This window comes from Mirounga leonina, unplaced genomic scaffold (genome assembly GCF_011800145.1).
Source record: "Mirounga leonina isolate KUSES-001 unplaced genomic scaffold, KU_Mleo_1.0 Mir_101595, whole genome shotgun sequence".
NCBI classification, from domain to species: Eukaryota; Metazoa; Chordata; class Mammalia; order Carnivora; family Phocidae; genus Mirounga; species Mirounga leonina.
Genome location: NW_023270158.1, coordinates 11,590,622 through 11,607,745, shown reverse-complemented (window position 1 = coordinate 11,607,745; position 17,124 = coordinate 11,590,622).

Below are 17,124 nucleotides of genomic sequence, written 5' to 3'. Positions count from 1 at the left end.
GATCAAAGCCAGAGGGTTTTTCAAATAGGATAGTGTGGTCAAATGCATTTGGTGCCTTCATTTAGTCTAATGAGAGGATGATAGGCACAATTCATCACTGTATTTATCATACGGACAAGGCTGGTGTCCTCAACAAGTGTATTTTAAGCATTCTTTTGAAAGCGAGAGTAGAGGAAATGGAGGAGTGAATGGGGATTTCTTATTCTGACATAAGACAGTCTGAAGCAACATAAAACTCCTCCCATGCTATAAACTCTTAAAAATCCCAGATGAAGTATAACGGTAGCAAATTGTATTGCTGAACTTGTAAGAAAGAAAGGAAAATCCCCAAGTGCCAGAAACAAAGAGTAAATGAAAAGATAGGGCCATAGCCCTGAACTGGTTATTCGTCTGGTGATAGGGAACGTGGAAAGAGCTTTATAGAACCTATAAACTCATTCTAAGGCTAAGGCTTGCATTTTTAAAGCTTACCAAGATACAGCAAAGTAATCATCATCATCATCATCATCATCATCATCTTGCTCCAACATGAGGTTGGAAGTTTGGAACAATGTCCCTAAATCAGCATAGACTCTCTGGCTAGCAACAAAATACCCCATATAAAAATTGAAAACCATAGCTGTGGCAAAAATGCTATGATTCGCTAGTTTGGGCTAATGGGTACCTAGATGTTATGTTATTCTCAAAACTCTTGTGTGTGTTTGAAGTATTTCATATTTAACATGATGCTAGTTGGGAAGTACTGACAGAGTTGTTGAAATATAAAAGTTATCAGTCAAAGTGAGTTATGAGAAACATCACATGGAGGTTGTCAAGGAAAATTGTTTTAAAATATAAAATGTATACCCAAAAATAAGTTTCATGACTTAAAGAAAACGACAAACAAAAAAACCTTCCACGTTTCCCAGTAGGATACATAAGGTTGGAGAAACAGGAAATGTCTACAGTTCTGTTAAGAGATTTTTTTTGGATAGAGCTATCCCTGTCCATGCCTCCTTCCTTCACAAAAGGAGAGGAATAGGGGTGCCATCTTCCAACCACAAATGGGTTCAGAGTGTGCCTTAAGGAAACTTCTCTGATAGCTTGATGTGTATTCACTGCATTTCCTAAACATGATGTTTCTGGTACAGACTGGACATTCTTCAGACAAAAGTCTCCTGTACTAGCTTCAAGTCGCTGGGGAGAGAAAGAGGAAGGAAGTTATTTGAGGCAAAGTATTAACTTCTCCTAGTTAGATTGATTTTAAATGATTATCACCCATTTGGATTCCCACACATCTAGTGGTGTGGATCCCCTTTGTGAACTGCAATGGGGGTAGGGACAACAATGGTCTCCACAGAGCCCATGAAACCCTAGAGAAATCGCAATTTTACAACTGTCCACAAGGGCGGCGACACTGCCAGATGGGACAGCGGCACTTGACATATAAAACTGTTAGGGCACCTGATCCTCCCTTTCCTTGGGCCTTAATATGAAGATTTAAAGTACATATACATCTATACCCACAGTAGTGTTAGCATGTTAGCAGAACAAACTAAATGCTAAATTAGGATGGAGAGGGGCAGGAAGCCAAGACCCTTCCCTGCTACTAGCTCTCTAATATAATCCCACTGTGACTGGACAAGGGGAGATTTTATAGTTAAAGCAATTTGAGAGTCTTTATTATTGTCAGGGATTAGACATATTAATTTCTGTGTTTTGCCAGTTAAAAGGGCTCTAGACCTGTTTGTTTCTTCAAGAATATATTATGGGGTTTTAATGAAATAAGGAATTGTCTGAATAAGAGTAACTGAATAAATAAATGCACGACTAGAGGTTGTGGTACTTTGAAGTGATGTTTTAAATATGGTAATCATTGATGATACCAACATGTAGGGTGTGTACGTGAGATCGGGTCACTAAAATAAGATACAGGTGAAGACCGCTGAGTGACTGGTAAAGGAAGCGGGAGGCTGGGAGCTTGGATTGAACATCTGCTGTGTCAGGTCAGTTCCCTCTGCTAAGCCTGAAGAGGAAAATTACCCAGGGCAGGCCCTGGCCGGCAGGCCCCAGAAGATAGAAAGTTACTAGCAATAGCAAGAGATAACCAGAAGCCCTGCTGGGAGCAAGAGATAACCGGCCATTTCTGCCTCTGCAGACAGGCTTCCCACCACAGGCTCCCTGCGCTGCCCTAACCACTGCCCTAACTGCTCTTCCCGCCTAAAGCAACTCCCCAATTTAAACCCACCTACCAGCAGTCAGCACAGCCCTTGGAACATGACCCCCTGCACTGCCCTATAAAAGTTCTGTAACCCTGCTACCCAGGGCCCAGAATTTCCAGCCCGAGCTCGTCTGGGTCCGCCAGCATAAAATAAACCCGAGTTCTCCTCCTTCTCTGAGTGTCTCTTGGTTTCTGACCGGCCTGATTCTTATTTTCTGCAACAAGCCCACACTGTCGTGCAGTTTGGAGTCCCAGAGCGTTATTGGAAAGGGCAGTACCTGTGAAAGAGGAGACAAGATTGGTCGAGGAAATCTTCAGACCACAAAGCATATCTAACGGTGTGAAGGCAAGGAGAGAAGGGAGCATCACTCAGAGGGAACCTCGGACTTTGATGTGGTTGTGGTGATGTTTTGGCTAAGCCTAATAGGTCTGGGGCAAAGATTGACTCTTACAGAAGTCCTGCCTTGGTCAGAACGGGCAAGGACCTAGTACCCTCACTATGCTTAGTCATTGCCTGGGGGCTTCTCTGGAAGAATATGGCCTCAAGTCAAAGACTACAGTAGATACTAATGGTGGGGCAGCTGCAGGTTGTCAGCCAACTGCCTTCTCCACAGGTGAATGGCACGTTATTTCTTAATGGATTACCTGAGTGGCCAGCTTCATGACTTTCACATCTACTTATATACTGAAATCATCCAGAATAGTTGCAACAGTGGAGGAACCTAGAGAACCAGGAGTTAAATCTTCAGTGTATGGCTGGTGAGAGAAAGGAGATGAGGGAGCCATGACTGGTAGTGAAGTGGAAGAAAGCAAGGGAGACTGGTGTCGTCTAATGGTGTGCCACAGAAGATCTGTGGTTACCAATGAGGAAAGTAGAAAAACTACTGCAAACAATAATTTGGAGCAAGGGATAACAGTTACCCCATTTCCCAGGAGTGAGCTACCTGTGTTGGGAAGGAAACAAATACAGAAAATAAGACCAGTTTTATTTTGATATGGTTATGGAAGAGGTACTGTTAGAAAGATAATGAGATTTCAGTTAAAGCCAGAAGTTAAAATTTGAGGCTATAATGCAGTTTGTCCATTGGAGATCTGGAGACTGGGGGACATTATGATAGGTTTGGGGTGGGAGAAGTGGTATGGGAAGACTGAATCACATTTGCAAAAGTGATGATAGTTGCTGATGGTTGAAGGTGTGGGAGTCTGGGTGATGACAATGACCATTGGTTCCCTGTCGTAAGTAGAGAAAGATTAATAATCAGTTGAGAACAGTTAGCCTTTGTTCTTAATCCTGGGCATGCCTGGTACTTCTTGTACCTCCCCATGAGGACCAAAAAATTGGCGATGAACTCTATTTGGATGCCAGTTAAATTTTTGACCCACCACAGGTTAGACATCATAGGCACAAATATATGAGTATAAAATCGAAGGTGATAAGTGATTGGAATAATAATCAAAACGAAGTTGAAATCAGATAATGAAATTGATAAAAATGTACCTGATTTTATAAGGTTATACTTTCTTTACTATGAGGGCTTTCAAAAGTGAAAGTCATGCTTATTTTTTACAACATCAAAAGATGTTATATTTGAATTGATTATGGAATGAAGTACAAAAGAGACATTGTTGAAATGATTCTTAAAATATCTATCTTTTAGAACCTAGGAAGTGTTTTATATCTATACGATGAAATATTACTCAGCCATAGAAGGGAAAGGAGTAGTAATAAATAATACAGTATGAGGGAACCTAGAAAACATGGTGCTAAGTGATAGAAGCTGGACACAAAATGTTACCTGTTGTGTGATTCCATTAATAGTTACCTGTTGTGTGATCCCATTTATAGGAAATATCCATAATAGCATAGAAGCAGAAAGCAAATTGTTGGTCGCTAGGGCCTAGGGAGAATGGGAATTGGGATGCAACTACTTAATGGATATGAGGTTTCCTTTTGGGGTGATGAAAATGTGGAACTAGATAGAAGTGGTGGTTGTATAGCCTTGTGAATGTACTAAATATCACTGAGTTGTTCACGTTAAAAAGATCTCATTTCTCTAATGTGAATTTCACCTCAGTTGTAATAAGACATAGTAAGAATCACTTGAAATAGTTTAAAATGTAATAATTCTTAGTGTTGGAGAGTGGTGAGGAAATGAGCCCTCTCATAAGCTACAGGAGTAGTATGAAAAAATATATCAACATACTTCAGTATATCCCAATTTTAGATATTAATCCAGCAAACATATTACATAGTTTTAGTCCAGATAGTTCATACTCCATAGACAGTATCTTTCAAGTACAAATATTCTAGTGTTCTTTATGCTCCACAAAATTTTGAAGTATGGTTTTAATTTTTGGGATTTTACAATATGAAGGAATCTCAAGTACTGCCAAAGCCATCTCCCCAACATCTCTAAGAAGAGATCTTTTAGACCATTCTAGAAATGCATTGAAGAACGCAAAACTCACTACTTACTGAGGCTACCCTCTCAGGACAAATTTACTTAAAAGTATTTTCCTTCTGCTGTTTCAACTGTTTTCTCGTGCCTTTAAAGTTTTGTTTTTGTTTTGTTTTGTTTTTATTTAAGTAATCACTACACCCAACGTGGAGCTCAAACACATGACCCCCAAATCAAGAGTCCTATGCTTTTCTGGCTGCGCCAGCCGGGTGCCCCTAGTTTTCTCATGCCTTTAATTCACACATTCCAGCCATATCCAAACAAAGCAAGTCCACTCCCTATTGAATCTGAAGTTCCTTGGAAGACAGTTGTGCGCCAGATAGAATATCCCTGGTTCCTTGACTACACGAACTCGATGCATGAATTTTTTTGAAATAATAACCAACTGTATGCTGCCCTTTTTTATCTGCAGTTCAAGGAAATATATACACAAACTATTGCAATTCAAAAGGCCAATCACAAGACATTTAGTTACTTCCATATGCTAAAAAAATGAAATCCATTGCAATAACTACTGGGCTAAAAAATAGTATCAAACGAAGAGAGTTACACTGTGTCACTTCCTTTAAATTCAGATTTGCTTTATTTTAAGATCAAAATAAAACCCTTGCATCCTGTGAGTTGGTGAGCCAAGTTATATATTGGGAATGATTATTATGTTGAATTATGAATCCCTGAAAATAAAGCTTTACAAAAGAAAAGCTGGAACAATCTTAATTACAGTTCAAAATGTTGACATTTTGATCTATATAAATACTCTAATAATATCCTCTTTTTGAGTGTATGTAAGCTGGTAGAGCTATTTAAAGGCATCGGTATTTATATACTGTAGGTTTGTAGGACCCTTGTGAAAGAAATCCTTGTCAGAACAAAATCGTTCATTTGGGCTGACTAGATGAAAAGCAGGCGCAAACAAGTTCTCTGATCCAGCTGGTTGTTCCCTCAGCATCATGATTATATGAGTTTTATAACTCATATAATGGTGTCATATATTTGAATTATAGTCATACCCAAGGTCACCTGAATTTTCCCCTGTGTTATCTTCCAGAAATTTTTTTTAGTTTGCAGTTAACATTTCGGTCTATAATCCAGTTTGAGTTACTTTGTGTGAAAGGTATACGCTCTTTATATGGATTCTTTTTGTTTTTCATATGGAAGTCCACTCATTCCAGTACCATCTGTTGAAAAGACAATGAATCGTCCCTTTGTTCATTGAATTTGTGCCTTTGTTAAAAATCAGTAGACTGTTTTTGTGGGGGGTCTATTTCTGGGTACTCTGTTCTCTCACTGATCTATTTATGTGTTCTTTTGCCAGTACCACAATATCATAATTATATTAGCTTTATAGTAAGCCTTGAAGTCAGGTAGTGTCAGTCTTCCAACTACGTTGTTCTTCAGTATTGCGTTAGCTATCCTGCATCATCAGCCTTTGCATATAAACATTAGAATCCTTTTGTCAATATCGGCAAAATAACTTAGTGACATTTTGACTGAAATTGAATTACTAGGTGAATACAGGTTAAGACTGTTATATCTTCTTGGAGAACTGACTCCTCTATTATTACGTAATGCCTCTCTTTATACATGATAATTTTCCTTGCTCTGAGTGTCAACTAATGTAGACACTCCAGTTTTGTTAGCATGGTACATCTTTCTCCATACTTGTACATTTTTACCTTTCTGTCTTTACATTTAAAGTGGGTTTCTTTCTTTTTTTTTTTTATTCTTATGTTAATCCCCATACATTACATCATTAGTTTTAGATGAAGTGTTCCATGATTCATTGTTTGTGCATAACACTCACTGCTCCATGCAAAATGTGCCCTCCTCAATACCCACCACCAGGCTAACACATCCTCCCACCCCCCTCCCCTCTAGAACCCTGTTTGTTTTTCAGAGTCCATCGTCTCTCATGGTTCGTCTACCCCTCCGATTTCCCCCGCTTCATTCTTCCCCTCCCTCTACCTTCTTCTTCTTCTTTTTTTAACATATATTGCATTATTTGTTTCAGAGGTACAGATCTGAGATTCAACAGTCTTGCACAATTCACAGTGCTTACCAGAGCACATACCCTCCCCAGTGTCTATCACCCAATCACCCCATCCCTCCCACCCCACCCCCCACTCCAACAACACTCAGTTTGTTTCCTGCGATTAAGAATTCCTCATATCAGTGAGATCATATGATACATGTCTTTCTCTGTTTGACTTATTTCACTCAACATAATACCCTCCAGTTCCATCCACGTCGTTGCAAATGGCAAGATCTCATTCCTTTTGATGGCTGCATAATATTCCATTGTATATATATACCACTTCTTCTTTATGCATTCATCTTTCGATGGACATCTTGGCTCTTTCCACAGTTTGGCTATTGTGGACATTGCTGCTATAAACATCGGGGTGCACGTACCCCTTTGGATCCCTACTTTTGTATCTTTGGGGTAAATACGCAGTAGTGCAATTGCTGGATCATATGGTAGCTCTATTTTCAACTTTTTGAGGAACCTCCATACAGTTTTACAGAGTGGCTGCACCAGCTTGCATTCCCACCAACAGTGTAGGACGGTTCCCCTTTCTCCGCATCCCCACCAACATCTGTCGTTTCCTGACTTGTTAATTTTAGCCATTCTGACTGGTGTGAGGTGGTATCTCATTGAGGTTTTGATTTGGATTTCCCTGATGCCGAGCGATATTGAGCACTTTTTCATGTGTCTGTTGGCCATTTGGATGTCTTCTTTGGAAAAATGTCTGTTCATGTCTTCTGCCCATTTCTTGATTGGATTCTTTGTTCTTTGGGTGTTGAGGTTGATGAGTTCTTTATAGATTTTGGATACTAGCCCTTTATCTGATATGTCATTTGCAAATATCTTCTCCCATTCTGTCGGTTGTCTTTTGGTTTTGTTGACTGTTTCCTTTGCTTTGCAAAAGCTTTTTATCTTGATGAAGTCCCAAGAGAGTCCCAAGCCCTTGCTTCCCTTGCCTTTGGCGATGTTTCTAGGAAGAAGTTGCTTCGGCTGAGGTCAAAGAGGTTGCTGCCTGTGTTCTCCTTTAGGATTTGGATGGACTCCTGTCTCACATTGAGGTCTTTCAACCATTTGGAGTCTATTTTTGTGTGTGGTGTAAGGAAATGGTCCAGTTTCATTCTTCTGCATGTGGCTGTCCAATTTTCCCAACACCATTTGTTGAAGAGACTGTCTTTGTTCCATTGGACATTCTTTCCTGCTTTGTCAAAGATGAGTTGACCATAGAGTTGAGGGTCCATTTCTGGGCTCTCTATTCTGTTCCATTGATCTATGTGTCTGTTTTTGTGCCAGTACCATGCTGTCTTGATGATGACAGCTTTGTAATAGAGCTTGAAGTCCGGAATTGTGATGCCGCTGGCTTTGCTTTTCTTTTTCAACATTCCTCTGGCTATGCGGAGTCTTTTCTGGTTCCATACAAATTTTAGGATTATTTGTTCCATTTCTTTGAAAAAAGTAGATGGTATTTTGATGGGGATGGCATTGAATGTGTAGATTGCTCCAGGTAGCATTGACATCTTCACAATATTTGTTCTTCCAATCCATGAGCATGGAACGTTTTTCCATTTCTTTGTGTCTTCCTCAATTTCTTTCATGAGTATTTTATAGTTTTCTGAGTACAGATCCTTTGTCTCTTTGGTTAGATTTATTCCTAGGTATCTTATGGTTTTGGGTGCAATTGTAAATGGGATCGACTCCTTAATTTCTCTTTCTTCTGTCTTGTTGTTGGTGTATAGGAATGCCACTGATTTCTGTGCATTGATTTTATATCCTGCCACTTTACTGAATTCCTGTATGAGTTCTAGCAGTTTTGGGGTGGAGTCTTTTAGGTTTTCCACATAAAGTATCATATCATCTGCAAAGAGTGAGAGTTTGACTTCTTCTTTGCCAATTTAGATGCCTTTTATTTCTTTTTGTTGTCTGATTGCTGTGGCTAGGACTTCCAATACTATGTTGAATAGCAGTGGTGATAGTGGACATCCCTGCCACGTTCCTGACCTTAGGGGGAAAGCTCTCAGTTTTTCCCCCATTGAGAATGATATTCGCTGTAGGTTTTTCATGATGGCTTTTATGATATTGAGGTATGTACCCTCCATCCCTATATTCTGAAGAGTTTTGATCAAGAAAGGATGCTGTACTTTGTCAAAAGCTTTTTCTGCATCTATTGAGAGGATCATATGATTCTTGTTCTTTCTTTTGTTAATGTATTGTATCACATTGATTGATTTGCGGATGTTGAACCAACCTTGCAGCCCAGGGATAAATCCCACTTGGTCGTGGTGAATAATCCTTTTAACGTACTGTTGGATCCTATTGGCTAGTATTTTGGTGAGAATTTTTGCATCCATGTTCATCAGGGATATTGGTCTGTAATTCTTTTTGATGGGGTCTTTGTCTGGTTTTGGGATCAAGGTAATGGTGGCCTCATAAAACGAGTTTGGAAGTTTTCCTTCCATTTCTATTTTTTGGAACAGTTTCAGAAGAATAGGTATTAATTCTTCTTGAAATGTTTGGTAGAATTCCCCTGGGAAGCCATCTGGCCCTGGGCTTTTGTTTTTTGGGAGATTTTTGATGACTGCTTCCATTTCCTTAGTGGTTATAGGTCTGTTCAGGTTTTCTATTTCTTCTGGGTTCAGTTTTGGTAGTTGAGACATCTCTAGGAATGCATCCATTTCTTCCAGGTTATCTAATTTGCTGGCATAGAGTTGCTCATAATATGTTCTTATAATTGTTTGTATTTCTTTGGTGTTGTGATCTCTCCTCTTTCATTCATGATTTTGTTGATTTGGGTCATTTCTCTTCTCTTTTTGATAAGTCTGGCCAGGGGTTTATCAATCTTGTTAATTCTTTCAAAGAACCAGCTCCTAGTTTCGTGGATCTGTTCTACTGTTCTTTTAGTTTCTATTTCATTGATTTCTGCTCTGATCTTTATGATTTCTCTTCTCCTGCTGGGTTTAGGCTTTATTTGCTGTTCTTTCTCCAGCTCCTTTAGGCGGAGGGTTAGGTTGTGTACTTGAGACCTTTCTTGTTTCTTGAGAAAGGCTTGTATTGCTATATACTTTCCTCCTAGGACTGCCTTTGCTGCATCCCAAAGATTTTGAACAGTTGTGTTTTCATTTTCATTGGTTTCCATGTATTTTTTTAATTCTTCTTTAATTTCCTGGTTGACCCATTCATTCTTCAGTAGGATGCTCTTTAGCCTCCATGTATTTGAGCTCTTTCTGACTTTCCTCTTGTGATTGAGTTCTAGTTTCAAAGCATTGTGGTCTGAAAATAGGCAGGGAATGATCCCAATCTTTTGGTACCGGTTGAGACCTGATTTATGACCTAGGATGTGATCTATTCTGGAGAATGTTCCATGGGCACTAGAGAAGAATGTGTATTCCGTTGCTTTGGGGTGGAATGTTCTGAATATGTCTGTGAAGTCCATTTGGTCCAGTGTGTCATTTAAAGTCTTTATTTCCTTGTTGATCTTTTGCTTAGACGATCTGTCCATTTCAGTGAGGGGGATGTTAAAGTCCCCCACTATTATTGTATTGTTGTCGATGTGTTTCTTTGCTTTTGTTATTAATTGCCTTATATAATTGGCTGCTCCCATGTTAGGGGCATAGATATTTACAATTGTTAGATCTTCTTGTTGGATAGATCCTTTAAGTAGGATATAATGTCCTTCCTCATCTCTTATTACAGTCTTTGGTTTAAAATCTAATTTGTCTGATATAAGGATTGCCACCCCAGCTTTCTTTTGGTGTCCATTAGCATGGTAAATGGTTTTCCACCCCCTCACTTTCAATCTGGGGGTGTCTTTGGTTCTAAAATGAGTCTCTTGCAGACAGCATATCGATGGGTCTTGTTTTTTAATCCAGCCTGTTAGCCTGTGTCTTTTGATTGGGGCATTTAGCCCATTTACATTCAGGGTAACTATTGAAAGATATGAATTTAGTGCCATTGTATTGCCTGTAAGGTGACTGTTACCGTATATTGTCTGTGTTCCTTTCTGGTCTATGTTGCTTTTAGGCTCTCTCTTTGCTTAGAGGACCCCTTTCAATATTTCCTATAGGGCTGGTTTTGTGTTTGCAAATTCCTTTAGTTTTTGTTTGTCCTGGAAACTTTTTATCTCTCCTTCAATTTTCAATGACAGCCTAGCTGGATATGGTATTTTTGGCTGCATATTTTTCTCATTTAGTCCTCTGAATATATCCTGCCAGTCCTTTCTGGCCTGCCAGGTCTCTGTGGATAGGTCTGTTGCCAATCTAATGTTTCTACCCTTGTAGGTTACATATCTCTTCTCCCAAGCTGCTTTCAGGATTTTCTCTTTGTCTATGAGACTCGTAAGTTTTACTATTAGATGTCGGGGTGTTGACTTATTTTTATTGATTTTGAGAGGGGTTCTCTGTGCTTCCTGGATTTTCATGCCTGTTTCTTTCCCCAAATTAGGGAAGTTCTCTGCTATAATTTGCTCCATTATACCTTCTGCCCCCCTCTCTCTTTCTTCTTCTTCTGGGATCCCAATTATTCTAATGTTTTGTCTTATGGTATCGCTTATCTCTCGACTTCTGCCCTCGTGATCCAGTAGTTGTTTATCTCTCTTTTTCTCAGCTTCTTTATTTTCCATCATTTCATCTTCTATATTACTGATTCTCTCTTCTGCCTCATTTATTCTAGCACTTAGCACACCCATTTTTGATTGCACCTCATTAATAGCCTTTTTGATTTCTACTTGGTTGGATTTTAGCTCTTTTACTTCTCCAGAAAGGGTTTCTCTAATAACTTCCATATTTTTTTCAAGCCCAGCTAGTATCTTTAAAGTGATGATTCTGAACTCTAGATCTGACATCGTACCAATGTCCATATTGAGTAGGTCCCTGGCAGTCGGTCCTACCTCTTGTTCTTTTTGTTGAGGTGATTTTTTCCATCTTGTCATTTTGTGCAGAGGAGAATAGATTAATGAGAGAACAAAATGCTAGCAGAGTAACCACATCCCCAGAAAATATACTCTAAACAAATCAGAAAAGACCTGAAGCAGTGGGATAAGAAAGGGAAAGAGAGAAAAAAGAAAAAGAAAAAAAAGAAAAAGATAAAGATAAAAACAAAACAAAACAACAACAACAAAAAACAGAATGTGATCAAATATGATCAGGCTGGTATATAGATCAGTGCCACACACTAGATTTGGGGTGTATTTTGGTCTTTTAGGAGAAAGTGCCTCCCAAAATTTTAAAGAAAGAAAAACTTATATATGTACAAAAATAAGGGTTGATATGATGAAGGGATGGAATATGACTGTAAAGATGGAAATTATAAAAAATTTTATAAAAGGAATTGATAAGAAGTTATTTGAAAAAAGAAAGAAGAGGATTTAAAAAAAGAAAAAAGAAAAAAAAAAGGGAGAGGATGTGATCAGGCAGGGGAATAGAAAACACCATATACTAGAGATGTAGGGTATATTTTAATCTGTTAGAAGAAACTATCTCAAAATTTTAAAGAGAGAACAACTTATATATATAAGCCAAAAATATGGGTAACTACTATGAAGGGATAGAATATGACTCTAAAAATGAAAAATAAAAATATTTTTTTAGAAAAGGGATTGATAAGATGTTGGTTGAAAAAGGGAAAAAATTTCAAAAAAAAGAAAAAAAGACAGTTAAAAAAAAACTTAACTTTGAAAGACTAAAGAATCATGGTAAAAAAGCCATGAATTCTATGTGCAGTATTCCCCTAGCGCTGGAGTTCTGCCGTTCTCATTGATCGGCAAACTTGGTCTTGGCTGGCTGTTCTCGCTGATCTTCTGGGGAGGGGCCTGTTGCCATGGTTTCCAAATGTCTTTGCGGGAGGCAGAATTGCCCCGCCCTTGCCCCCTCCCGGCTAAGTAATCTGCTCGGGTTTGCTCTCCGGGGCTTTTGTTCCCTGCGAGCTTTCCGTACAGCGTTGGAGGCGGAGAGTGAAAATGGCGGCCTCCCAATCTCCGCCCCGGAGGAGCCGAGAACTCGGGGCCCCGCTCCTCAGTGAGCCCCAGAGAAAAGCCGTCAGTCACTCCCGTCTCCCCGGTCTCCAGCCGCACCCCGTGCTCGCCCGGCCTGCGACCGCGCGCCTCTATCTCTGGCACCGGACCCCGGGTGGAGTCTCCAAACCCAGCAGATCCCTGCGGTGCACTCCCGCGCGGCTCCTCCCGGGGGAGGAAGGTGAGTCTCCCCAGATCTGCCGCTTGTTGGGTCCCTGCTGGAGGAGCAGGGGCCCGACTGGGCCGCGGATCACAGTTTATGGCCACCCCGAGCTGAGAGCCCGCGCCTGGGCTCCGCCTCTGCAGCCGGCTTCCCCGCTCCGTTACCTGGGAGCTCTGCCGCACTCAGGCACCCCCGGTCTTTCTGTGACCCCGAGGGTCCCGAGACCACACTGTCCCGGAGGGTTCCACCCCCCGCTTAGCCACCAGGGTGACGTCCCTCGGCGGAGCAGACTTTTAAAAGTTCCGATTTTGTGCTCCGCGGCTCTATCACTTGCCACAAGCGGCCGACGGAGGCCCCTCCCCCGCCGTCTATCCTCCCGAATATCGCCTCGGATTCACTTCTCCGCTCGTCCTACCTTCCAGAAAGTGGTCGCTTTCTGATGAGAGAGTTGTTGCTCTTCTTTTCTTCGATCTCCTGTTGAGTTTGTAGGTGTTCAGAATGGTTTGATCCCTATCCAGCTGAATTCCTGAGAGGAGACGAAATCCAGGTCTCCTACTCCTCCGCCATCTTGCTCCGCCCCTTTAAAGTGGGTTTCTTATAAGCAACATCTAGTTAAATCTTTTTCTTTTATCCTCTCTATGCATTTTAGTTGGTGTCCCTAGGACATAGACTTTTAAAGTGATAATTTAAATAGTTTGAGTAATATTTACCATATTTCTAAATGTTTTCAACTGACAGCACTTTGTTTTGCATCCTCATCACTACTTTCTGCTTTCTCTGTTGAGTATTTTTTGTGTGTGATTCCATTTTCTGTCTTCCAGCATATCAGTTATACTTATTTCTTACATTTTTAGTTTTTTTCCTACAGTTACAACATGTATTTACAACTAATCTAAGTCCACTTTCAAATAACACTATATCACTCCCTAGTAGTGCAGATAGTTTTTAACAGGATTCCTATCTTTTCCCTCCCAGTCCTTATAACACTGCTGCCATTAATTTTATATATTTGTTTCATATAATCACCAAATATGTTGTTGGTATTATTTCTTTAAACAAATAGTCATCTGTTGGATCGATTATGAAAAAAGGCAAAACAACACATTTTATGTTACCTTCATTTATCCCTTATCTCACATTCTTGCTTCCTTTATATACATCTGAATTTCTGACATTTATCATTTATGTTCTCCCTGAAGAACTTTTTAAAATATTTCTGACAAGGCAGGTCTAATGCCCACATATTACTTCAGTTTTTGTTTGTCAGAGAAAGTCTGTATTTCTCCTTCATGTTTGTCTAATGTAAAAAACATAAGTTCTACCATCTTAACACATTTTGAAGTTCACAATACAGTATCATTAATGGTGAGCACATTGTTGTACAGCAGCTCTCTGGAATGTTTTCGTCTTGCATGATTGAAACTCTGTACTCATTGACCACCACTCACCCATTACTCTTTCCTCAGTCCCTTGGCAACCACCATTCTACTTTCTGTTTGTAGAAGTTTGACTACTTTAGATACTTCCTATAAGCGGAATCAGGCTGTATCTGTTTTTCTGTGATTGGCATACTTCACTTAACATAATGTCCTCAAGGTTCATCCTTGTTGTAGCGTTTGATAGGAGTTCCTTCCTTCTTATGGTAAATAACATTCCATTGTATGTATATACCACATTTTCTTTATTCCATTTATCTGTCAGCATATCTGTATCTGCTTTCTACATCTCGGCTATTGTGAATAATGTTGCAAGGAATATGGAAATGGAAATATCTGAGACCAAGATTTCAATTATTTTTTATTTCATTTCATTTAAATTCAGTTAATTACCATATAGTGTATTATTAATTTTAGAGGTAGAGTTCAGTGATTCATCAGTTGCATATAACACCCAGTGCTCATTACATCATGTGCCCTCCTTTAATGACCATTACCCAGTTACCTCATCCCCCCCCCCTCCCCTCCAGCTATTATTTTAGATATATACCCACATGCGGCCAAACAGTGCCCTCCCTCTATTTCCCTAGCATATACTTCTTCATAGTAATGCAGTCTCAGGATAATCAAAGTTCTTAGGTGGCAGGTCTGGGCTCTGAGAGACTGAAAGTAGAAACTGCTGTCCTCTTAAATGCTAGGCCTAGAAATGGCATAACACCACTTCTACCTTACTCTTTTGGTTACAGTAGTTGAAGTCCAGCCTACACTCAAGGGAAGGATGCAGAACTCCACCTCTCCATTGGAAGTATATCTACAATTTGGTTTTGTTTGGGGTTTTCTTTTTTTAAGTAGGCTCCACACCCAGCTCACAACCCTGAGATCAAGACGTGAGCTGAGATCAAGAGTCAGACACTTAGCTGACTAAGCCACCCAGGCACCCCTATAATTTAATTTTAATTCAACTTTCTTCTGCTGAGTTTATATACAACATTTTACTGTGCTTCAGTTTCTTCATTTGAAAAACTGCAAAGTTCTATCTTGTTTTGCACTTCATTACAAATGTTTTGTTGTGATAGGTATATCTTATTAAAGAGACTTTTCATTCTCTTTATGATAGATGTACAATGATATAATTTTTTGATATATGATAGAGCTGTCACAATTACAAAATTAATGTATTTGTAGATGTATATTTATTAAGGCTCGTTACTACAAAACAAGAAATATCAAATTATCATGTTTCCTTGGTATTCCCATTTTTCATAAAAATGGAATAGTCTGGTATTTAGCACAATTTATGCAAAAAAGACGCACCAATGAAAAAATAACATCTTACAGAGCACAAAATAGTAACCCACAGCAAAGTATTATCCAAAATATTAATAGTGCTAAGGTTGAGAAAGCCTGCCCTAAAATTCAGTACTAAGAGGTAAAATGTCTCTACGGTACCTTAGTTATGAACTAAAGTATGAGCTTTGTTATAAACTATATGTAGAATTACATTTAAAGAGCAGTGACTACAAATGATGAACTAAAATACACAAAATAATAGTTATGAAAACATTAACTGCTGATTCTCTTTTATAAAAGTATAAATGCAAATTGCCAATAAGCATATGAAGAGTCTACATTGCTAATAATAGTAATAAAAGCAAATACAGTAAGAATTTTTTCTTCCCTGATGAAACTGGTAAGAATAAAATAAAACTGATGATACCCTTGAGTGATCTCAAAGTCGTGAAGAGTTCCTCTTGTATACTATTTTCTGATGTATCCACTGAAGTCACTTCGAGAGGGATGCCTGGGTGGCTCAGTCAGTTAAGCATCTGCCTTCAGCTCAGGTCATGATCCCAGGGTCCTGGGATTGAGTCCCATGCCGGGCTCCTTGCTCAGAGTCTGCTTCTCCCTCTCCCTCTGTCCTTCCCCTGCTAATGCTCTCTCTGTCTCTTTCTCTCTCAAATAAATAAATAAAATCTTAAAAAAAAAAAAATGAAGTCACTTCAAGAGCAAAATATGGAAATACATATTAAGAGCCAAAGGAATCTACCATTCCACTGGTCATTTTACTCTTATGGATTTATCTAAGAAAATAAAGGTATGGACAAAGATTTAATACAGAGAGATGTAGTTATAATTGTAAAACTGAACATAATATGAAAATGTGAAATTGGGGAATCATCTATTATAGATTTCCTACATTTAGATTTTGTGATACTAGGATATTTATTCATTTTTTAAACGTGGGGCTTGATCCCAGTTACCTGGGATCATGACCTGAGCCAAAGGCAGACACTTAACTGACTGAGCCACCCAGGTGCCCCGATACTAGGATATTTAATGATGTGGATAAATGTTAATGATTTAAGTGGTATTATGGGGCTGTACTGTGTCCTCCCAAAATTATGAGACTGACGCGCTACCTACTGCGCTAACGAGGCACCTGTGTCCTCCCAAAATTAATGTTAAAGTCCTAATTCCTAGTACCTCAAAATGTGACTATATTTGGAGATGGGATCTTTAAAGAGATAAAGTTAAAATGAAATCATGGGAGAGGGCCCTAATCCACTATGACTGATGTCTTTATAAGACGAACAAATTTGGAAACACACACGTGACGATGGAAGACCAAGTGCAGAAACATGGAGAAGATAGCTATGTACAAGCCAAGGAAAGAGACCTCAGAAGAAACCAGCTCGGTCTACACCTTGATCTTGGACTTTAAGCTTCCTGAATTGTGGGGAAATTAACTTCTGTTGTTTAGCTACCCAGTTCCTTGTCAGGGTAGCCCTAGCAAACTAGTACCAGTAAGAAAATATGTTTTTAAAAAACTGCTTATGCG